The 25,855-nt window shown below is 42.8% G+C and overlaps 1 pseudogene; it reads left to right on the top strand.

Annotated features, from left to right (window-relative positions):
• Positions 1-9,778: 9,778 nt before the first annotated feature.
• Positions 9,779-9,897, top strand: LOC134938855 (5S ribosomal RNA; annotated as a pseudogene).
• The last annotated feature ends 15,958 nt before the right edge of the window (positions 9,898-25,855 follow it).

The following is a 25,855-nucleotide window of genomic DNA, read 5'->3' as shown; positions in this document are numbered from 1 at the left end:
ACAAACACACGGCAGTTACTTTAAGAAGATAGCACATCTATGAAACACTCCAGCACAGCAGTGGCAGACAGAATAGCAGTTTAATAACCTAGACGACCCCATAGAAAACACATTTTCAAAAGTAAAGGCCCCAGTACAGTACAAGGAAAAAGGAATATGTAGTGACAGGCAGGTAGAGCATTGATTGATATACAGTATTGATTGACTGAAATTGATCCATTGATTAAAATTGATTAACTGAATTGATTACTTTAGAAAATGCAAAAGAAAATCACAAATATCTGTTTTGCAGCAACAGAGAAAAGACAAGCTTCGGCTAGATGCATCATCGCTTGGAAAGTGATAAAATGGAGAGTGAAAAAGTATCAGCCAATCAGGGCCTAACTGCCATGTTGCAGGCTGTGTTTGAAAAATGGCAATTAGGAGCTGATTGGCTGGTACTTTTTCACTCTCCATTTTATCACTTTCCAAGCGATGATGCATCTGGCCCAAGGCCATAAAATAATATAATTTTAATTGCCAAGGATTCCTGACAAGGATTAAAAAAGAGGCCAAGAAACAGAATACTTGCCCTGCAGAGCTGCAAATGCCAAGTCAGCCCGTCTGACACTAACAAATATTAGGAGGCTGACCTGCTGGCCATATTGCATCCCCTCCCTCTTCTTTCCTTCTAATTGTGTAAAATACCCCTGCAGTACATTTATAAGGTGCACCAGAGAGTCTAAGAGAATGAGAGATCATAACATGTCTAGTCCACAAATGGTGCAAGATGGAATTGTCCTTGGGCCCACTGTTTTGTTGTATATTAATTAAAAAAGGACATGCACAATTTAGCAAACCAATCACTTCAGCAACAGGGACTGCCACTTTTGTGGCTGAGTGCTTGGTTTGTTTGGGCCCCCACAAAACATTTTTTTTTAAATAAATAACTTACACTCACAAACAAGGTCTGTGGCTTGAGCCTTTCCTTGCCACTGTGTGTGTTGTATGGCATATTGTAAATTTTATGGCAGTCAACGTTCTCTTTATTATTAGTGATGTTTTCTTTAACATTGTGTAATATTTAGATTTTAGGTGTCCTTATTTAAACTTTGTGTCCCCTTTTTACACACTTCTGCAACTCACTGCACTTATAGTAATGGAGGCATGCTGGCACCTAATGAACATTATTATTTTAAAACGCAATACCTGAACAACACACACAAGTTTTTTTGGCATGCCTCAAAACAAAGGGAAATTACCCCCATTTTAAAAGCCTCTTCCCGTCTCTGCTCCTAAATGCCTGCAGCCTATCAATCAGGATGTGGCTAACTGAAGACTGCAACCGGAGCTGCAGCACCATCGCAGAACATGCGCACTGCAGCTCTGGCATATGCAGAAAATAAAACATTGGTCAATTGCGACTGACTTGCCAGTACGTCCAGGTCTGAATCAGGCCCAATTGAAAAAATTTTAGATATACTGTTATCATAAAATGTGTACTGTAAGCAATTTCAAATGCACCCACTGTTTCTTAAATTTTTTAGTATTTGGCATGTTATGCTTTGGAAGTTTAGTATCGTACATTTAAGAATAATATGAGTTCCAATACAAAGTGCAAAAGCAAGGTATGTGCTGGCCATTATGTTCAAACATAAATATTTCCTCTATTTGCAGAAAGACAGAAAAACAGAAGAAAATAGTGGTTGATAAAGTGTGGATTTATAAAGAATCAAGACTATTAAATCCTATAGGTATATTTAATTAAATGTTTTAACCAGCATAGTTATTTTTACTTATTCAGTATTACACAATAATACTATTCTGGGGCTCAGAAAGTGTTAGTAAGATTTGTATATACAGTATCCGCAGACCAACATTCCTGTAGATCTGGCGAATTGTGTACATACTGTATAATAACAGTCAGATTTTTACTTAGTTCTGTTATTGGAGGAATATTTGATTTTTACATTTTTCACTAAAATGTTAATTTCTCAGTTTTTAGATTTTTCCTACTTTGATTCTCTTTATACAATTAGATTTTTATAGATTAATAACTCACAAAAGATTAGGTTTGTAGTTTCAATAATTCTTGTGTTTATAGATTAGTATAGTATATTATTATTATTACCACCTACCAGCCGACCACATGCACACAGTGTATCAGAGGTGCTTTACGAGAGGAGGCGGCCATGCGCAGGCTTCAATCGGCCCCCTCTTTGATGGTGCAATAAACTCTGGGATTTTGCCAGAGTCTACAGCGCATGCACAGGTCTTTGGGAACATGTGCATGTGTGAATCAGCAGAAAATGGTCATGACAGCCAGTTTCCCAGTGATATTCGCAGTTCTGTAGCCAGTGCTGGGCTGACGGAGTAGTGTATAATATGTGGGTGCAGGGTGTGCGGTGCGTGAGACCTCTTGGAGCCAGGGGCTCATGTGCAATGCACACCTTGCACACATTATGACACACCAGTGGTTTGTAGACTGCTGAGACTATAGCTGGTGATTGATTTCTGGTCCCAGCAGCTCAGCGCATCATTTGTGTTGTAACGGTGCTGGATCCAGAGTGATCCCAGCACCATCTGCTAATGCAGTGGGACTTTGCAGGGTGGCGGGCATGAAAGAGGATCCAATGGAGGCAGTAGGCATGGCGAAATGACCCAATGAAGGCAACAGGAATGGTGGCGGACCTTGAGCTATGGCTGGACCCGATAATGGCAGCAGGTAAAGAGGTTGGAAGAAGATGCCGCAAGTTCTGGGGAGGGGGCAGACACACAAAAGAGCTTGAAGATCAATGACCCCCAGGTGAAGGTGAAGTTCCATTGTTTGGGAGCAAATGATTGATTGATTGATTGATTGATTGATTGAGTGTTACTCCCATACATTACCAGATTTTCATTCCAACCAGCCAGATTGGACAGATAATTATATAGTGTGTACCTAGCTTTATCCAGAGTCTGATCTTCTGAGGATTGGACAAGTGTGTACCCAGTTTAACAATTGTGGTAGCTCCCTCCTGCTTTGTACTGATAACAGGTGAAGCAGGAGCGTTTTTTCCTCCATGGAAACTGTATTTGTAGTACATGAACTCCTATGTCTCTAACCTAAGGAAAATATTTACAAATTACTGTACTGATATCTCCAATAGGTATGGGATGGGCTTTCCCATATATATTTCTGAATACATTGGAGAACTGTCCTAAACTTAACTCTCTGTGGTAGGATATTAAAAATGTCAAAATTTTTAATAAAATTATAAAATTTATAAATTATAATTTTATTATACATAAAATGGTCTCCTAAATGTTTAACTCTAATCCTTGCAATGCCAACATCAAAATAAGCTTATACATCGTATTCTCTTGGCAGCTACCTGCCACCCATACCTCCTTCACAGTATACTGTCATCCATAGGATTTAGCACACTCGTCAAATGAAATACTTGATTAGTATTTTGAAAAACTCATCTAACACTTCGCTCTGACCTAGCAACTTTAGACCTTCTTCAATTCTATCCTCCCTTCACATCAAAGAGATAGTGTTTGCTCATCCGTACTATCTTGTCTTTATCTAATTTCCTTCATAAAACATTTTTAAAATTTCCCTCCTGGATCCTACCCTCTACTGATTCACTTCTTTCTCCTTACAGCCTACAAACCACTCTCTCTCTCTCTCTTCCATCATCACTTTTCTATTTCACCCTTTTATTTGTTCTCATCCTTCACCAATCTCTCTATTCTTCTCTCCTACATATCCCCACTTTTTTCTTTTATGTACTCCCTTAAGCCAATACATTTTTTGTTTTTTTTTAAAGACCACCTTGCATGTACATCACTGTCCAATAGTTGACAGAACCCTTTCATGATGGTGTTTGTACAATACAGACCTTTATCTGGTAAACTATTTTAGGCTGATTAAGCTCAATTTCGCATCCACATTGCCCTGCCCCGACTGATGGAGTTATGTGTGGACATGAAACATTATCACACAATAATTACCTGATAAAAGCAAAGGAATACCAGGAGGCAGGGAACTATATAATCAGAGGATGTCATGAAATTACCACTTCCTCTAACTAGATAGAAGTCATTGCTCCTCATTTATGATATAAGTATGACCTTGTGAAGGAGGAAATATAGATTTCTGCTATGTGTTGTTGTATTGGAACTTTGTTTTGTGATTGTTTTTAAGATACAACATTGGTTTACCCCAAAAGGCAATCTTTCCATAACAAATCTATTCTAGTTATGATGCCACTCTCCCATCATATATGACTTTTTCAGACTACTGGCACTGCTTTTTATTCCAAAAATATAAACAACAAATTATTGTTTATTGTCATAAAGGAAAACTGAATTATCCTAATTGTAACTAATAAACTATTGCTCTAATTCACAGACTAAGCAAAACATATTTAATCTATTTTTTATTAACAATAGATAATTGACAAATGTGTTGTTATTATTATGCATAAAAACTTTCAAAAGTTTCTTATCAGTTCTTGATAAATACCTTCTTTTAGTAGATTTTAAACATTTGATTATTTTTTTTAGATTAAAATGTAATAATAACCTGAAGCACAAAGTCACCCTGAGCTTTGTTTGGAAATAAAGCATGCATTTCCTCTAGAGATAACTCAGCCTGATGTTACAAAGAGGATAAGCCACAAAAATGACATGAAAGTTGTTTCACAATGCTTTAGGGGCTATGGTCAACCTTCCTAATTTTATATTTTTTTTCCTTTTTAAAGTTCATCTTGTACTTGAGGCTACAGGGGCACAGGAAACTACTATTATGGATAGTAAAATAAAAATACAATATAACTGACAGTTTTACAGTACATAAAATATGAAGCAGATTACTCTCAGGTGAGTACTTATCGAATTTAAGATTGGTCTCAATTTTCAAGTTACAGGAGATCCACTGGGTAATCTCTAAAAAAACATTTCAGGCTTCACAAAAAGGAAATTATGAAAATTCTGACTGCCGGGATTTAGTATGTATTGCCTCTAATCAATATTCTTTTTGTTTATACATCAATGTTGACACACCATTGATCCACCATTTATTAAACTTTATTATGGATATTCATATATCTGTCTAACACAGGAAGATAATGTTAGAATGTTATAACTTGTACTTTTATGAAAACAGTGTATTTCTTGCTAATGTTTTGTGTTGTAAATTTATTTATCAATGCGAGATATAAAAAATGTACTTTGGTGACTATAAGAAAAAACTTCAGTAGAGATGTGTGGGTCCAGTCTTCAGAAAACCGAACCCGCCCGAACTTCCCCATTCCAAGGGAATCCGAGCCCTGGCGTCAGATCTAGTGGGTTTTAGACTTGATAAAAGTCCCTCCCAGGCTGATAGTACAAGCACTACTGTGGCTGTGTTAGACTGTGAATGGCTGTGGGCTGCAGCACTGAAGACTGTATCAGTGAAGGACTGTGAGGACCAGGTTTGCAAGCACTACTGCTGTGGCTGTTTCAGACTGTGAAGGTATCAGTAACGTCCGGTGAGATCAGTGTCTGTTAAGGCACTGGCTAGTTTTGGGGTCAGATTTACTGTACATACCACCCCATATATAGCCCATCCCCTCTGCAAGAAGCACAGCAATGGGCAGCAATCACAGAATTATAGGCAGACAATCCTGAGATAACATTACATGACTCCTCACAGATCATACGGCCTCCACATAGCTCCCCATCTCAGGTGCAAATGCAGGATTCCTGGGGGGGGCTCCTTCTATGCGTGCAAGTGTGTGCATATATATATATATATATATATATATTTCTCCAGCTCCGGCACTCCACTGACATGTGTTGAGTTACTGCGCCCGGTGCCTTCCACATAACAGCCTGCACGGAGCTGTATTTAGCTTCTCTGATTCTGAGGCAGAAGCAATCTTGTATGCTGATGAGTTTAAAGATAAGCTATCTGTGTCATCTGTAAATGATTTGTTCAATGAGCTATTATGTCTAAAAAAGAAAGAGACTGATTTCTTATATCACGGGATTTAGGATTTAGGATTAAGAACTCACCCACGATTGGGAGATTTAACGTTGATTTTTGTAAAAAATGGACAGCAATTTTAAATAAGTGTTCTTTTGATTTATTATTATTAGTGATTGAAGAATCTAAACGTGAAATGTCTTGCATTAAGGATAAGATTGCTACTTTTGAAGTGAACCACTTAGCTACATTGTCTGCTGATAAGCAAACTGATTGGATTACTAAACTGAACACTGAGCTTGAAGTTTACAAAAATGAACTTGGCAAATTCAAAGCTGATAAAAGGAGGAAGGTTGACCTTGATTATACCTAGCAGCGTGTATACCCATGGTTGACTGGGGCATACCCTAGTAATGACAGACGTCCTTTGTATAGGCGCACTTGGAACAGAGAAAGGGGTGATAGGTCGGATGACACGGGTACGACTGAGAGTGATAATGATTCCAGCCAAAGTAGAGGTAGGGGTGCTAAGAATCCACCAGCTGGGCCACGTACCAGGGCCCGTTTTTTAGATCTAAATCCAGATACACCCGTAGAGGCGGGCAAAATAAAAGGCAAAGCAAACAACAAGAAACCCCCAAAGGCGATGGAAGACCTAGTCTATAATTTATCTGATAGAGTTTTGACAGAAAATGAGCTAAGTGTTTTACATAAAGGTTTGTCATTTGTCCCGACTGTACCTTTTGATCCAATACGTTGGAAAATTGAATCATACCAGTTTAATCGCAGTTTAAAACTTAAGGAATTTTTTGGTAATAAACCTCCCAGTCCTATGACATTACCCCCGCAATTGCTCAAATTACAGGGCCGTTCTAAATTTGAGCCGGCCAGTAACAATGCTTCTATTAAAACATACACTAAGTTGTTAGACAAGGAGGTATGTGAGTCCCCCTTGGCCAAGAAACCACAGTTTTGGAATCTGTCCAGGGATGAACGCACTGCCTTGAGCAATTTGCGTAAATATGATGATATTGTTTTTCGACAGGCGGATAAAGGTGGGGCGTTGGTGGTGTTAAATCTCAGTGATGATAAATTTGAAGTTGAGCGTCAGCTGAAGGATACATCCACGTATCGTCTGTTAGATGCTGATCCCACATTTACATTTAAGAATGAAGTGGATAATTTGTTGTGTGAAGCTTATACACAGGGGTGGATTTCTAGTGATATTAAGAGCGCACTAATGGTTCAACATCCTATTACACCATTACTATACATGATTCCTAAGATCCACAAAAATTTACAACAACCGCCAGGGCGACCCATCATCGCTGCTAGGGGTTCCCTTTATCAGCCCATTGCAACCTATCTTGACGCAATATTGCAACCGTGTGTACAGGCAAGACCAACGTATTTGAAGGACACTAACACGTTGCTATTGTCTTTACAAAGGTTACCTGAGCTACCTGAGTCCTGTTTGTTGTGCTCTGTTGATGTAAGTAGCCTGTACACTTGCATCCCACACGGTGCGGGACTACAGGCTACATGGGAGTTGATTTCTGACAACGCATTGTTTCAAGGACCTCCAGTTGATTTCTTCCTGAGACTTCTGGAATTGGTACTGACAAGAAATTATTTTCTCTATGACAGCAAGACATATTTACAAACATCTGGATGTGCGATGGGGTCCAATGTGGCCCCATCGTACGCCAATACCTTTATGTTCCGTATTGAACATGACCTATTCTTTTCAAATACTTGTATCTCTGATAAAATCATAGCGTTTTTTAGGTACATAGATGATCTATTGATCATATGGGGTGGCACAGCTGATGAATTTACATCGCTTATGGTTACCCATAATGCCAGTGACAGTCCAGTGAAGTTCACCTATACACTGGATGTGAATAGTGTCAACTTTCTGGGCGTCGCTTTGACCAAACATGAAGGCAAATTATGTCCGGCGCTGTATACGAAGCCTACTGATAGGAACAATTTGTTATTAGCCCACAGCCTCTGAAACATGCCCTCCCCTATTCACAATTTATGAGAGCACTACGTATTTCCACCAGTAGGGAGATGGGAGAAAGACAATTGGATTCCATGTTTTTGAAATTTCAAAAGAGAGGTTATGGAGTCAATGATTTGTTAAAGGCGAAAGCCAAGGCCTTGGCTGTATCATCTGATGCATTGTTGGGGTCTAAGAAAAAGGACAATTGTCATAATCGACATACGTGGAGTAATTGTTACACTCATATGAGTACTTTCATTAATAAAAGAGTGAAAGCTTTGTGGCCAGTAGTTCAATCAGATAAAAATCTCCCGGCACTTCAGCACAAATCATTAATGATATGTTATAAAAGAGGGAAGAATCTCAGGGATTACCTGGTACGTAATGACGTATCAGGTATGAATAAACCTGTGGGTGGGAGCTTTTTGGGTAAACCTAAGAATGGTTGTTTTAGGTGCCCAAATTGCACCACCTGTGGGTTTTTACAGACGGGCCACAGTTTTCATCATCCTTTCACGGGCCAGAAATTTGACATCAGACATCGGCTAACGTGCACGACTCGTTTTGTTGTCTATGCCATCACATGCCCATGTGCAAAGGTATATATAGGCAAGACTGAAGTCACTTTCCGTGAGCGCATGGCACAACACCGTGCTGCCATACGGGCAGCGTTGAACTCTGGGTCGAGTATCCAGCCGGTTGCACGCCATTTCGCTGAGGCGAAACATTATTTGTCTACCCTGAGATATTGCATTATAGATAATGTGCCGCCGCTCAATAGGGTGGCGATAGATCTGTGAAACTGTTACAGCGGGAATGTGAGTGGATCATGCGTTTAGACACATTGGTTCCCCGAGGCCTGAATGAGACACTGGGCTTACAGGTCTTTAATTCAGATCCCGGAAGTGAACAAGCCCCGACGGGCGAAACGCGTTTTCCACGGACTTCACGACGAGACCTTCCTTGGAGCAGTACTGACTGCTACCTGTCTCCTTACCTGACACCTTGAGTATCATTTTTTTCACACATATATATGATTTTGGAGTCTTTATTACCTTTGCTATTAGTGCCTATCTCACTCAGGCACTCTGATTTATACTGCATATCACGCTGCTAGAATTTCTGTGCCTATTATAGCCCATTAATCTTACAGATTGCAGATTAAACCTATTCACTGTGCTGCACTCATCTTTCATCATGAGGAACAGTGTGGTACACTTAATGGGCTGATGCCATCCTCTAACCTTAGCAATGATTATTATTTGGATACTGTACCCATGAATGGATTTGGTAAAACAGGAATGCATGTGTGATTTATACAGCTAGGATTTTCTGTGTTTATTACAGACCATTAATCCTACAGATTGTAGATTAGATCTATTTGTTGTATTCTGCTTATCACGTCGATATCATCATCTTCTTCTTCAGCAGGGTACACTCAATAGGCTGATGCTATCCTTTACCCTAAGTAATGATTTCTTTGACAGTGTATTCACGATTGTTTTTCTGCATAAATAGGAATTGATACATTACTTATGGTTAGACTCACAGACCTACCTGACGCCTCATATTTTGCGTCTTGGTCTCCCCTCTGAGACACTGCTCAACAGCTGACTTTTTATTTAGCTCTCAATTCTTCTCTCATTTTCTTTCGCTCTCACTATCATTCTGTGGACTCTCATCCTCGATCCAGGGTCAACGATGCCACTGCGTGGTAATCCCTTTTACCCTGCCTAACGTGGAAAGCAGATCCACACACTGTATGACCTTATCTTTTCTATAATCTCTTCCTCTCACTATTCCTATATAGGTGCACTCTCATTGGTAGATAGCCTCTCTACTATCATACCACGCTGCTAATGCCCGATCTCGTCCGATCTTGGAAGCGAAACAGCGTCGGGCCAGGTCAGTACCTTGAGAGGAGACTCCCTGGGAATACCCGGTTTTGTAGAGTACGGATTATTCCCCTTCTTTTGAAGGGTGGACACCAACAGCAGTATCACCACTACGTACTATTTCTAACATTCCTTTTTTTACTCCTACTAGTGTTCAGGTTATGCTGATCTAGACATTCTCAAATTTGTTTGAACAAAATTGATTAACGGGTTAATATCTAACTACTTGGTATTAACCCAATCTAAGCGGTCCTCCAATATACAGTACTGATCTCCTTGGTTGGTCTCATTAATACAGATTATCTGTACTGGTCAGGAGAAACGGGTGCTAGACTATTTTGTGTCTGCAGCCTTTCTAAATCCTTCTTGTGTGATTCAACAGACCAGAACATTTTATTATTATTATATATACTATTTATATTTATATTATTTTTTTCTCTCACATCTTTCTTATGTGTACACCCCCTTTTTTGGATCATAGAGGGACTATCTCTCATTTTTAAGTTGATTAATAAACATATGTTTTAATGTATTTGTCATAATTGAATGTTAATTTTTTCATAAGAGTGCGCCCACACAAGAGCTTTCTCTCTCTCTCCTTGTCAGGTCTTTAATTGAATTTGAATTTGATTGACATCTGTGCAGTTCAATTCGGAACACTTAGGGTACTTCATTATACACAACATACTGATATAATTGTTGTTCCTTCAGTTTAGTTACATGTAATGTGAGCTTTTATTACATTCGATATAGTTTGAGATGCTTAATAAGCTTTATGGTCTAAATATTCGATATGATGTAACTAATGACGGTTTTCATATTTTGCTTGTTTTTAATTGTTCAATGTGTTTTAATGTGTGGTGTGTATTTTTGTTTATATTTTTGTAGCACACAGCTGTGGTGATTTGTCAGTTACTATGGCAACAGCCCTGCAATCCGAGCCGGTCTGTATGGTGACCAGGATACGGAAGTGGGCGGAGCTTACTGGCGTGGTGATGGGAGCACTTAAATACCGGTATGTGCATTTGATTTTGTAAATAGCTTGATAAAAGTGCTGAACGGCGCTGAAACGTTGCCCAAAACAGCCGACCTGTGTCATTTTTCAACAGCCCTGGAGTGCCGCCAGTGGAGGAGTATATATATATATATATATATATATATATATATATATAGGATAGAGAGAGACGGCGGCACTCAGAGACTTTCACTTCCAAGTTAATCAAAGCAAAAAGTGCATTTATTCGTCAACGTTTCGGGGGACGAACCCCCTTCCTCAGGACACTGCAAACTAGTGATTATACAAAGAACGACAACTTAAATACCCTACCTGTACCGTGTATCTGTGTCTGCCTCCACGTCCCCGCCGTCCCGTGCACGGAACCCGCACTTCCGGCAGCGTGTGGCTTGCGAAATCCGGAAGTTGCGTCATCCCGCTGCACGGACCCCTCAGTGACGCGGCTGCAGACAGAAGAAAAAACGGTAACCATGGAGATGCGGCGCAGCATCGTGATGCTGCGTTGCCTCACTATAAATGTGAACCATACAAAAATGCAATACAAACTACCAGCGTGTGAGTGCGCTAATAACAATAATAACAACGATAGCAAAACAAAACAAAACAAGTATAATGCATTACGGTGAATCGTGAAATCGTGATGCAGTACTTATAAAAACAATAACAGTGAATGCTTTACAGGAAAATGCACAAGTTAACTTCTGAGGTCAACCCAGTGTGGTCAATATTAAACCATGCTCGATCCTGTCACACCAGTAAAAATCAATAAAAAGTACATAAACTGGTATATAGTGAATCATAGAACAATTCATCTAGGCATCATAAAGTGTATTGTAAGTATGATACATACGTAACCCTATTATCAATTTGCCTATACCACAGTAACACATCACACTAGAGCCCTTCTGTGTGGTCAAATAGTGTTTGGGACTTATAAGGGCTTACCAGTATTGTAGAGGGTGAATGATATATGGTTAAAAAACCTGGTCGACATAATACTGCCTGAACCAGGTGGTCACCTAGCTAGCTAGGTTGTCCTGGAGCCCCCTGGCTGCACAGTGGGTTGTGGTGTAACAGCAGCTAGCTAGGTAACCACCTGGTTCAGGCAGTATTATGTCGACCAGGTTAGTTTGTATTGCATTTTTGTATGGTTCACATTTATAGTGAGGCAACGCAGCATCACGATGCTGCGCCGCATCTCCATGGTTACCGTTTTTTCTTCTGTCTGCAGCCGCGTCACTGAGGGGTCCGTGCAGCGGGATGACGCAACTTCCGGATTTCGCAAGCCACACGCTGCCGGAAGTGCGGGTTCCGTGCACGGGGCGGCGGGGACGTGGAGGCAGACACAGATACACGGTACAGGTAGGGTATTTAAGTTGTCGTTCTTTGTATAATCACTAGTTTGCAGTGTCCTGAGGAAGGGGGTTCGTCCCCCGAAACGTTGACGAATAAATGCACTTTTTGCTTTGATTAACTTGGAAGTGAAAGTCTCTGAGTGCCGCCGTCTCTCTCTATCCTGCATATTGGGGCTGCCATACCCCTAGGAGGGCACCGGAGCAATACCCCCACGGGGACCACGGAGTGCCGGGCTGCTTCCATGGACTATATATATATGTATATATATATATTAGAGATAAACGGGTTCGGTTCCTCGAGATCCGAACCCCCCCGAACTTCACCCATTTTACACGGTTCCGAGGCAGCCTCTGATCTTTCCGCCTTGCTCAGTTGACCAGAACGCGCCCGAACGTCATCATCCCGCTGTCGGATTCTCGAGAGATTCATATTCTATATAAGGAGCCGCGCGTCGCTGCCATTTTCACTCGTGCATTGGAGATTGAACGGAGAGGACGTGGATGCGTTCTCTCCCTGAAAAGCTCCGTAATCTGTGCTCAGTGTGCTGCAAATATCTGTGCTCAATGTGCTGCAAATATCTGTGCTCAGTGTGCTGAAAATATCTATGTTCTCTGCCTGAAAACGCTCCATCTCTGTGCTCAGTGTGCTTCAAATATCTGATCAGTGTGCTGCATTGTGGGGACTGGGGACCACCAGCATATAATAATTATAGTAGTACAGTACAGTAGGCCATTGCTGTATCTCACAGCTCTGTGTCACTGCAAGTATCCATTCCATATCTGTGCAGCATTTTTGTGAGCAGTTTATATAGTATTACAGTGCAGCATTTTGGTGACCCAACAGTATATAGTTGTGTACAGTAGGCCATTGCTGTATCTTGCAGCTCTGTGTCACTGCACGTATCCATTCTATATCTGTGCAGCATTTTTGTGAGCAGTATATATAGTATTACAGTGCAGCATTTTGGTGACCCAACAGTATATAGTTGTGTACAGTAGGCCATTGCTGTATCTTGCAGCTCTGTGTCACTGCACGTATCCATTCCATATCTGTGCTGCATTTTTGTGAGCAGTATATACAGTATTACAGTGCAGCATTTTGGTGATCCAATAGTATATAGTTGTGTACAGTAGGCCACTGCTGTATCTTGCAGCTCTGTGTCACTACACCTATCCATTCCATATCTGTGCGGCATTCTTGTGAGCAGTATATATACTAGTATTACAGTGCAGCATTTTGGTGACCCAACAGTATATTGGGGGTCATTCCGAGTTGTTCGCTCGCAAGTTGCTTTTAGCAGCTTTGCACACGCTAAGCCGCCGCCTACTGGGAGTGAATCTTAGCTTATCAAAATTGCGAACGAAAGATTAGAAAAATTGCGAATAGACACTTCTTAGCAGTTTCTGAGTAGCTCCACACTTACTCGGCATCTGCGATCAGTTCAGTGCTTGTCGTTCCTGGTTTGACGTCACAAACACACCCAGCGTTCGCCCAGACACTCCTCCGTTTCTCCAGCCACTCCCGCGTTTTTCCCAGAAACTGTAGCGTTTTTTTGCACACACCCATAAAACGGTCTGTTTCCGCCCAGAAACACCCACTTCCTGTCAATCACATTACGATCACTAGAACGAAGAAAAAACCTCATAATGCCGTGAGTAAAATACCTAATTGCATAGCAAATTTACTTGGCGCAGTCGCACTGCAGACGTTGCGCATGTGCATTAGTGACTAATCGCTCTGTTGCGAAAAAAAATAACGAGCGAACAACTCGGAATGTCCCCCATAGTTGTGTACAGTAGGCCATTGCTGTATCTATAATTCCACACATTAAAAAATGGAGAACAAAAATGTGGAGGGTAAAATAGGGAAAGATCAAGATCCACTTCCACCTCGTGCTGAAGCTGCTGCCACTAGTCATGGCCGAGACGATGAAATGCCATCAATGTCGTCTGCCAAGGCCGATGCCCAATGTCATAGTAGAGAGCATGTAAAATCCAAAAAACAAAAGTTCAGTAAAATGACCCAAAAATCTAAATTAAAAGCGTCTGAGGAGAAGCGTAAACTTGCCAATATGCCATTTATGACACGGAGTCGCAAGGAACGGCTGAGGCCCTGGCCTATGTTCATTGCTAGTGGTTCAGCTTCACATGAGGATGGAAGCACTCATCCTCCCGCTAGAAAAATGAAAAGACAAGCTGACAAAAGCACAGCAAAGAAATGTACGTTCTTCTAAATCACAAATCCCCAAGGAGAGTCCAATTGTGTCGGTTGCGATGCCTGACCTTCCCAACACTGGACAGGAAGAGGTGGCGCCTTCCACTATTTGCACCCCCCTGCAAGTGCTGGAAGGAGCACCTGCAGTCTAGTTCCTGATAGTCAAATTGAAGATGTCACTGTTGGAGTACACCAGGATCAGGATATGGGTGTTGCTGGCGCTGAGGAGGAAATTGACGAGGATTATGATGGTGAGGTGGTTTGTTTAAGTCAGGCACCCGGGGAGACACCTGTTGTCCGTGGGACGAATATATGGCCATTGACATGCCTGGTCAAATTACAAAAAAAATCACCTCTTCGGTGTGGAATTATTTTAACAGAAATGCGGACAACAGGTGTCAAGCCGTGTGTTGCCTTTGTCAAGCTGTAATAAGTAGGGGTAAGGATGTTAACCACCTAGGAACATCCTCCCTTATACGTCACCTGGAGCGCATTCATCAGAAGTCATTGACAAGTTCAAAAACTTTGGGTGACAGCGGAAGCAGTCCACTGACAACTAAATCCCTTCCTCTTGTAAACCACACCACCAACTCCCTCAGTGTCAATTTCCTCATTAGACAGGAAAACCAATAGTCCTGCAGGCCATGTCACTGGCAAGTCTGACGAGTCCTCTCCTGCCTGGGATTCCTCCGATGCATCCTTGAGTGTAACGCCTACTGCTGCTGGCGCTGCTGTTGTTGCTGCTGGGAGTCGATCGTCATCCCAGATGGGAAGTCGGAAGCCCACTTGTACTACTTCCAGTAAGCAATTGACTGTCCAACAGTTCTTTGCAAGGAAGATGAAATATCACAGCAGTCATCCTGCTGCAAAGCGGATAACTCAGGTCTTGGTAGCTGCGTTGGTGTTAAACGTGTGTCCGGTATCCACCATTAATTCACAGGGAATTAGAGAATTGTTTGAAGTACTGTGTCCCCGGTACCAAATACCATCTAGGTTCCATTTCTCTAGGCAGGCGATACCGAGAATGTACACAGACATCAGAAAAAGACTTACCAGTGTCCTAAAAAATGCAGTTGTACCCAATGTCCACTTAACCACAGACATGTGGACAAGTGGAGCAGGGCAGACTCAGGACTATATGACTGTGACAGCCCACTAGGTAGATGTATTGCCTCCCGCAGCAAGAACAGCAGCGGCACCACCAGTAGCAGCATCTCACAAACGCCAAATCGTTCCTAGACAGGCTACGCTTTGTATCACCACTTTTCATAAGAGGCACACAGCTGACAACCTCTTACGGAAACTGAGGAACATCATCGCAGAATGGCTTTGTGACATCGGACAACGCCACCAATATTGTGTGTGCATTACATGTGGGCAAATTCCAGCACGTTCCATGTTTTGCACAAACATTGAATTTGGTGGTGCAGAATTTTTTAAAAAACGACAGGGGCATGCAAGAGATGCTGTCGGTGGCCCGAAGAATTGCGGGCCACTTTCGGCATTCAGCCACCACGTGCCGAAGACTGGAGCACCAGCAAACACTCCTGAACCAGCCCCGCCATCAGCTGAAGCAAGAGGTGGTAACGAGGTGGAATTCAACCCTCTATATGCTTCAAAGGATGGAGGAGCAGCAAAAGGCAATTCAAGCCTGTACATCTGCCTACGATATAGGCAAAGGAGGGGGAATGCACCTGACTCAAGTGCAGTGGAGAATGATTTCAACGTTGTGCAAGGTTCTGCAACCCTTTGAACTTGCCACACGTGAAGTCAGTTCAGACACTGCCAGCCTGAGTCAGGTCATTCCCCTCATCAGGCTTTTGCAGAAGCAGCTGGAGAGATTGAAGGGGGAGCTAAAACGGAGCGATTCCGCTAGGCATGTGGGACTTGTGGATGGAGCCCTTAATTCGCTTAACCAGGATTCACGGGTGGTCAATCTGTTGAAATCAGAGCACTACATTTTGGTTACCGTGCTCGATCCTAGGTTTAAAGCCTACGTTGTATCTCTCTTTCCGGCAGACACAAGTCTGCAGATGTTCAAAGACCTGCTGGTGAGACACTTGTCAAGTCAAGCGGAACGTGACCCGTCAACAGCTCCTCCTTCACATACTCCCGCAACTGGGGCTGCGAGGAAAAGGCTAAGAATTCCGAGCCCACCCGCTGACGGTGATGCAGGGCAGTCTGGAGCGAGTGCTGACATCTGGTCTGGACTGAAGGACCTGCCAACGATTACTGACATGTCGTCTACTGTCACTGCATATGATTCTGTCATCATTGAAAGAATGGTGGAGGATTATATGAGTGACCGCATCCAAGTAGGCTCGTCAGACAGTCCATACGTATACTGGCAGGATTAAGAGGCAATTTGGAGGCCCTTGCACAAACTGGCTTTATTTTACCTAAGTTGACACCCTCCAGTGTGTACTCCGAAAGAGTGTTTAGTGCAGCCGCTCACCTTGTCAGCAATCGGCGTAGGAGGTTACTTCCAGAAAATGTGGAGAAGATGATGTTCATCAAAATGAATTATAATCAATTCCTCTGTGGAGACATTCACCATCAATTGCCTCCAGAAAGTACACAGGGACCTGAGATGGTGGATTCCAGTGGGGACAAATTAATAATCTGTGATGAGGGGGATGTACACAGTGAAAGGGGTGAGGAATCAGAGGATGAGGAGGAGGTGGACATCTTGCCTCTGTAGAGCCAGTTTGTGCAAGGAGAGATTGATTGCATCTTTTTTGGTGGGGGACCAGACCAACCAGTCATTTCAGCCACAGTCGTGTGGCAGACCCTGTCACTGAAATGATGGGTTTGTTAAAGTGCGCATGTCCTGTTTATACAACATAAGGGTGGGTGGGAGGGCCCAAGGACAATTCCATCTTGCACCTCTTTTTTCTTTAATTTATCTTTGCATCATGTGATGTTTGGGGCCAATTATTTTAAGTGCCATCCTGTCTGACACTGCAGTGTCACTCCTAGATGGGCCAGATGTTTGTGCCGGCCACTTGGGTCGCTTAGCTTAGTCATCCAGCGACCTCGGTGCAAATTTTAGGACTAAAATTAATATTGTGAGGTGTTCAGAATAGACTGGAAATGAGTGGAAATTATGGTTATTGAGGTTAATATTACTATGGGTTCAAAATTACCCCCAAATTCTATGATTTAAGCTGTTTTTGAGGGTGTTTTGAAAAGAAAACCCCGAATCCAAAACACACCCGAATCCGACAAAAAAATTTCAGGGAGGTTTTGCCAAAACGCGTCCGAATCCAAAACACGGCCGCGGAACCAAATCCAAACACAAAACCCGAAAAATGTCCGGTGCACATCTCTAATATATATACACACACGCACACACACACACACACACACACATGTTACATACAACACATACACACAAATGCACAAATACATATACACACACACACACACACACACACATACATACACTCACTCACTCACTCACTCACATAGAACATATACACACATACATATACACACATAACATATATACACACACATGTAACATAAACATGAACACACACATAGAATACATACATATGCATGAAACACACACAGAAAACATACACATACATAGAACACATACATATACACACATAGAACACATACATAGAACACATACATATGCACACACACTTACAATGACTTCCAGAACTTGACCTGAGGGAAAAGTATGCTGCAAGAATCAGGAGGTCATTGCTATAGGTCTGGGCACTACAGATTTGGTAGAGGCATTGGACATCCTTAGGCACTGCACCCACAGCAGAATGACGCAATTTGCAGGTTGGTGGGGAGGGGGTGGAGCCAATATGATGCTATTTTATGAGAGCATGTCATACTGGCTCTGCCCCCTCACCAGCGACCTGCGAATTCTGGAATATAGCCACAAGTGGGTGGGGCTCCATCGTCGGCCGTGGGACCACGCCAAGTAAAAAAAACAACAACATTTGGTCCATCAGGGGGTTTCTGGGTACTCATAAACTTTTCCCCCCTCCCACTGTATATGCTAGTGTTCCTCACAGATCACACTGCCTCCACAGTGTGCCCCAGATAATACATAACACAGAGTGGGCACAGGGTAACACATGACACAGTGGGGCAGCACATTGCACAGGATAATACATGTCACAGGGTAGCACATATCAAAGTTGGACACAGGGTAAAACATAGTACGGGGGCAGAGGGAAACACATGCCACAGTGGGGCACAATGTAACAGATGTAACAGGGGCACACAGTAACACATGGCACAAGGCAATACAAAGTACAGGGAGGTACAAAGTAACAGATGGCACAGGGAGCACAGGGTAATGCATCTAGTAGGTACAGGTGGTACAAGCTAATACATTTCACAAGGGGCACACGGTAACACATAGCACAGGGGGGCACAGGGTAAAACATGACACAGGGAAACACATGGCACAGGGGACAGAGGGTAAAACGTGGCACAAGGCAATACATAGCTGAGGAGTGCACTGGGTAACACATAGCACAGGGAGCACATGTTGATACATAGCTCAGTGGGGACAGGTTTACACATGGCACAGTGGGGCAACACATGGCACAAGGTAATACATAACAGAGGGGTCACAGGGTAGTACAAGACAAAGGGTAACATGGCACCCATTAAAACATAGAAAAGGGGGGCACAAGTACAGGGTGGCACAATATAACAGATGGCATAGGGAGCACAGGGTAATACATATCGCTAGGGCACAGGGTAACACATGGTGCAGGGGGCACAAGCTAATGCATAGCACAAGGGGCACATGGTAACACATGCAAAGGGTGACACATGGCATAGTGGGGCAACACATGGCACAAGCTAATATACACAGCACAGGTGGCACAGGGTAACAGTTGGGCACAAGGTAATACATAATACATAGAAAGGGGGGCACAAGGTAACATATGGCATGGGGGGGCACTGCCAGGGGACTTTACCGAAAGACAGGAGGAGGGGAAGGACAGACACGGTATCTGGTTGTAGCAGGATACTGGGTGACACCATGCAGTAGTACTGGGAGCCCACACTGCCGCCTCCTGTCACTGGCTTGAGGCAGGATTTCAGCTGTTGCTGGGTCCTCGGCAGCTGCTGCTTGGTCCTTCAGGCTCCTTCACTGACAATGGTGCTGGACTGTCTACAGGGCCAGCTCTTCCATCAGCATCATGGGGAAAGAAGCTGCTGATACTGTGCTGCTGCCAGGCAGGGAAGTGTGAGTCCATTTCCTATGTAGCATTATTGCATACCTCCCAACATAACCCTCTCCAGGAGGGACAAAATGCTCTGCTTCTATACTTTTCTCTTAATTTATGATTGCCGACACCTGTCTTGAACAGGTAATGGATAAGAAAAGTGTTTCACTACAGGTGATGGCAATCATAGATTAAGAGGGAAGTCTAGGAGCAGAGCATTCTGTCCCTTCTGGAGAGGGTGATGTTGGGAGGTATGTTATTGGCTGCAGCATGGCCCTGTCCCAGTTCCAGGCACTGTCTGACATACTGGGGAGAGGCAGAGATGGTCACTGCCGCTCCCTGGCTTCTCCCTGCCTTCTCTTCCAAGAGCACAGCATATTTGGTGACATATGACTATGAAACTTAGAATAATACAAAGAAGATGTCAACACTGTGGAGTCTGGCAGGGAGCATGACAGGTGAGGCTATGCCTCCCCTGACTGCATGTCCCTGGAAGGGCTGTGGTCTGCAGCGCCAAGTACTGTGTCAGTAAAGGACTGTGGGGTGCAAGCAATACTGTGTAACTACTGCTTCGGCTGAGTGAGACTGTGAAAGGCTGTGGAGTGCAGCACTTTGAGGCACTGTGTTTTTCAGTGTAGGTACTTGTGTGTGTTCAGGGTCAGGTAGTAGCAGAGTGTAACAATAATGCACAGTAGGTGCTGTGCCACCACACTAATAATATAAGCACTGTAAATCTCAGTGTGAAGTTGTCATTTCTTAAAATACAGAAAAAGTTAATTTTTTCTAAAACTTGTGTGTGTTCAAGGCCAGGTAGTGACACTGTGTGACAATAACGCTTAAAAGGTGCCTTGCCACCACATTAATAATATAAGTGCTCAAGTGCTGTGAGTTGTCATTTGTTAAAAATATAGAAAAAAATATAATTTTTCTAAAACTTGAGTGTATGTTCAGGGCCAAGCAGTGGTGCTGTTTTACAATAATGTAAGTGCCGACCACCCAGCATTAATAATATAAGTGCTGTGAATCGATATGGATCACGATCAGTTGATGGAGGAGTAGGAGCAGCAACCAAGTGCTAGTGGTGTGGCTGCTGTCAGCCATGATGATACTGAAACTTCAACATCTACTAAAACTGGTTCTTAAGGGCATGGAGGGATTAAGTCAGAGCATATGACATCAAAACAATATTTTACAATGTTAAAGAAAAAAAATCACCTCTAATACAGGGAACGTTTACTGCAAAAAAAAACCTAAAATTGCCAACATGCCATACAACACATGCAGTGGCAAGGAAAGGCTCAGGCCTTGGCCCTTACTTGCAGGTGGTGGTAGAATTACCGTCTGTAAGGCATCCTGTTCTCACATGATGATGCAACACCTTCTGATTAAAAGTCTAGAAGATGTGTTTAATTTAAAAGAGGCAAATCAGTTCAGAACAAAACACTGATGCTGAAGAACAAACTGTTCAGAAACATCACAAATCCATCTGAGTGCTATGTGTGAGTCTAACATTTCTTACACTGTATTAATAGAGAAGCCTCCTTCCACCATTTTCTGACCCTCTGCAAATGTGGGGATGAGCAGTACAAGTAATGATGGTGACGATGACATCATAGAAATTAAGGATGTTAGTGTGGAAATGCTACAGATTGATGGAGGTATTTGTGTACTCTGATGCTAATGAGGATGATGATGATGATGATGATGTTGTTGTTTGAGTACAGTAAGTAATCCACCAGTGGCAACAGTTCTTGCCCATGATAAAAAAGAAAGACATTGTCATACCTGGCATAAGACCAATAAAGCCTCCTCATGGGTGTGGAATTATTTTTCCCCAAATCCTGACAACATTTGGAAAGGCATCTGTTCCATTTGTGAGGCCAAAGTTAGTACAGGTAGGGACATTAATCATCTAGACACCATCTCCATTTCCATTATCTGCAGCGAGTTCATTTAATTTATGATACAAAATTGTAATGATTTGTAAAATAATAAAAAGTAGTCCAGTATCGGTTACAATGTAATACCCACTGAAAATACCACAGCAGCTGGAAGGGGGTTGTCAGACCCCACAAAAAATATACAATATACAGGAAAATGCCAGCGCCAATTATTCAATATTCAATATTCTTCAGAAGCTGAGTGACCTAGCTCAGAGAAACGCGTTAAGGCACTGCTGTGGAACCCCAACCTATCATCCAGTCTGATCCAGATAAGGACTTCTTCTGCCCACTTGGATTTCCAAGGACCAGAATCCTAAACCACTCCTTTCAGCATATCCAGCAAAATCATGGAAACCCCTTGAACTATCTACACAGACGAGGAACTGCTACCATCTCCTCGTGGAACTGTGTGAGAGGTACTATTAAGGGTATTACCAGCTGACTGCATAAATAAATCTAAAGAGGAGGAAATCTGCATTTATATCAAGTCCGGGATCACTAAATAATGGTTGGGTCTATCTCAGCAATTTGAAACAATCACTACCTCAGAGACAATTTTTACCTGTATGGTTATCATTATTATCATCTTTTATCAATTCATCATTTGCATTTTTTAAATGTGTGTGATTATTAGTTTTTATGTTTTATTTATTAATAAATACTTTTAACTGATTCATTGACAGTTTATTTGATATATTGAATAATTGGTGATACAACTCCTAGCGTTGGTATTTTCCTGTATACCAGTATAGGTTACAAGCAGTTTAAACCAGCACATGCAATCTCCACCACCAACGCCCTCATTATCAATCTGCTCATTAATGGGCCCTCATTGGTTTGTGGGGGCCCAAAGAAACCAAGCACTTAAAGCCACAAAAGTGGTAGCCCCTGTTGCTGAAGTGCTTGGTTTGTTAAATTGTGCATGTCCTTTTTAATATGCAACATAAGGGTGGGAGGGCTTAAGGACAAGTCCATCTTGCACCACTCTTCATAATGGACAACATTTTTGGGAGGCGTTGGGGATGGACTTTTTTGCATAGACAATTTTTATTGGTTATTGTTCAAATACATTACTATTTTCAACACATTTTAAAGCAGAAATATCTGCTTTGTGCTTTTGCCGCTGCTCTGTTCGTTTTTTCCAGCCAGCCTTTGGCCAATATTGTTGAACAATATTGTGAGCTGTGAGGTGGTCAAAATTGACTGGAAATTAATGTTAGGTTAATAATACTGTAGGAACACAATCAGACCAAAATTATATGATTTTAGCTGTTTTTAGCATTTAAAAAAAAAATGACAAATCAAAAACCAAAATGTGTGAGGGTGGTTTTGCAAATCCAGAGCCAAAACCAAAACACAAAAAAAATCTAGATCTAAAATCAAAACATGGGTTACATCTCTACTTTTCCCTGGACCTGATCCTCTAGGCTAAAGCCTCTGATGCATGGGGTGAGGGAAGTAGGGGACCCAATGCTCCAGGCTCTCAGGACAAAGGGGGTGAGATGGTGTGTGGGAGAGAAGCAGGGGATGAGATTGGGGAGGGGGTGAGAAGTAGGGGGTGAGATGGGGAGGGGGTAAGAGAAGCAGGGGGTGAGATGGGGGAGGGGGTAAGAGAAGCAGGGGGTGAGATGGGAGAGTGAGATGAGCAGGGGGCAAGGGCGTAGCTACCATAGGTGCAGGCAGTGCAGCTGCTATGGGGCCCAGAGCTGAGAAGGGCCCACTGAGGGGGGAAGAGGGTGGTGAGGGAGATGAGTTCCCCCCCTCTCCAGGACCACTTTAAGACCTGGGTGCTATCTAAAAGTATACTCAAATTACATTTGGGTTAGACCTGTAAACAGTGGGCGAAAAGTATTTCTCCAAAATAACAAAGCAGAAAACTAAGAAAAGTGATGTGCTCAGACCTCGCACTGTGTTGCTGTGATAATATTAAATAAGCTACCAACTATGTATAAAACCATTTTTTATATTATAAACACATAACATTTTGTATTACATCCTAGAAAAGTACACTTAAAGCAAATACCTGATGAATATACCACAGGAAACATCTATATATTATTCACAGTAGAAATAGTCCAAAAGCAATAAATAAAATATACATAATACACAGTATTGATTGTCTTAAACAAGCTGATATTTCCAGCTATGAGCAAAATAACTCCATGGTATCACAAGTAACTTTAAATCCTTAATTAGATAATTAAAATAACGTGTTTGGTAATCTCTAGACCAGGACCACCGGATCCCGAACAGTTTCTGAAACAGAAGATAGACATCCGCTTCACTCGCCACAAGCTTACAAATGGTGATAGTTTGTGACATAGATTGTCAGTTTTATGAAATGCATATCCTCTCTCGCTCGCTACGTTCGCCACGCTCCGGGCTCGGTGGCTCGCTCCACTCCGCTTTGTGCGCCACTAGGTTACTAAAGGTGATAGTTTGTGACATGGATAGTAAATGCAGCAAAAGTTATAAAAAAAAAACCTAAAAAAAATGTGTTGACCTTTTGACCCTGTCGACCTTTTGACCCTGTAGTCCTAATACATGTCAACCCAGTTCCGTTTCTTGCGGCGGGCTAGCCGTGCAACCGCATGGGGCGCCTGCCGCGGCACTTCTTGTGGACTTTGAATCCCTCCTCCCCTCTCCTCCCGAGTGCCCAGCTTGGGGGGGCGGGGTTTCGCGGAATGACGCATTTGCGTTGTGACGTCACGACGCAATCGCATCATTCCGCGAAACCTGGCCCCCCCCCACCCCGAGCTGGGCACTCGGGAGGAGGGAGAAGGGGGAGCCAAGCCGTCCGGCGGCGGCGGTGCCACGCAGACGAGGGAGAGGCGGCTGAAGAGCGGGAAGAACCTGTCTGCCGGAATATGTAAAATGGGGACACTTGCCTGCCGGAATGTGTAAAATGGGGACACTTGCCTGCCGGAATGTGTAAAATGGGGGCGCAGTCTGCCGTAATGTGTAAAATGGGGGCACATGCCTGCCGCAATGTGTAAAATGGGGACACTTTCCTGCCGCAATGTGTAAAATGGGGGCACGTGCCTGCCGCAATGTGTAAAATGGGGACACTTTCCTGCCGTACTGTGTAAAATAAGGGCACGTGCCTGCCGCAATGTGTAAAATGGGGACACTTTCCTGCCGCAATGTGTAAAATGGGGGCACGTGCCTACCGCAATGTGTAAAATGGGGACACTTTCCTGCCGCAATGTGTAAAATGGGGGCACGTGCCTGCCGATATGTGTAAAATGGGGACACTTGCCTGCCGTGCTGTGTAAAATGGGGTCGCGTGCCTGCTGTAATGTGTAAAATGAGGATTTTTTTTTTTTAATCCTGTGGTGGCCGTGATGATGAGATCAGATGAGGCCATGCCCATCTTAACAAAGCCATGCCCATTTTAATGAGGCCACACCCCCTTGCCGGGAGCGCGCATGCATGCTTTCACTCTTTATATCTATGGGGGGGGTGCATTTTTTTTTTATGTGAATGGGGGGGGGGGGGGGGCGCATTTTTAAATCTCGCACTGGGAGCCAAATTGGCTAGAAACAGCCCTGTGTCAACCATTAGTGGTCGACCTATTGACTGTGTCTCCAATGACAATTTGATTAGTCTCCAAGCTTTGATAAACTACCTTCCTAAATGTGAAACATGGTGACTATTTTGCAGAACATTTTTCTCATTAAACACACCAAAAATATTATATGTACTGTTATATGTACTGTACATTTAATCAAAGATTATGGTGGGTATTTAGCAAAGCATGAAGAGATAAAGTGGAGAGACATAGTGTCAGACTGGAGCACGAAGGGCCCATCGAGGAATGCACTTGTAGGGGCCCATGTTTAAGGGTGGGGCCAGTTACCAGAGAAGGTGTGGCCAAATGATACATTGGCTTGCCTAACCATTAGAGAGTGCATGGGCTGGGCCCCTTGATAAATATATAACTACTGCTAGTGCATGCATGATAATGTACCAGATAAATATTGGCAATGCACTGTAGAGAATACAGCATAGTCCTGTACAGTATAATTAAAGTAACACATGTATAATGCATAACCTCAATACCAGGGAAGGTATTCTGTTGGGGTCCTCTTATGGAATGCGGTAGCATACACATATTAATAACAAACCAATTGATTTATTTTTCCAGTTGTATTTTCCCACTTCGTAGTCTTCCCTTAGCAAATGTCTAATATAGAAATAAAAGGAGAGATTTTCCCCAGTAACAAGATTGAACACTATGGGGGTAGGCAATTAGCTCTCATCATTTCGGAGCTAA

Source organism: Pseudophryne corroboree, chromosome 6, assembly GCF_028390025.1.
Source record: "Pseudophryne corroboree isolate aPseCor3 chromosome 6, aPseCor3.hap2, whole genome shotgun sequence".
In the NCBI taxonomy this organism is placed as follows: Eukaryota; Metazoa; Chordata; class Amphibia; order Anura; family Myobatrachidae; genus Pseudophryne; species Pseudophryne corroboree.
The sequence above is the reverse complement of the archived record's forward strand: the minus strand, read 5'-3'. Positions and strand labels throughout refer to the sequence as shown.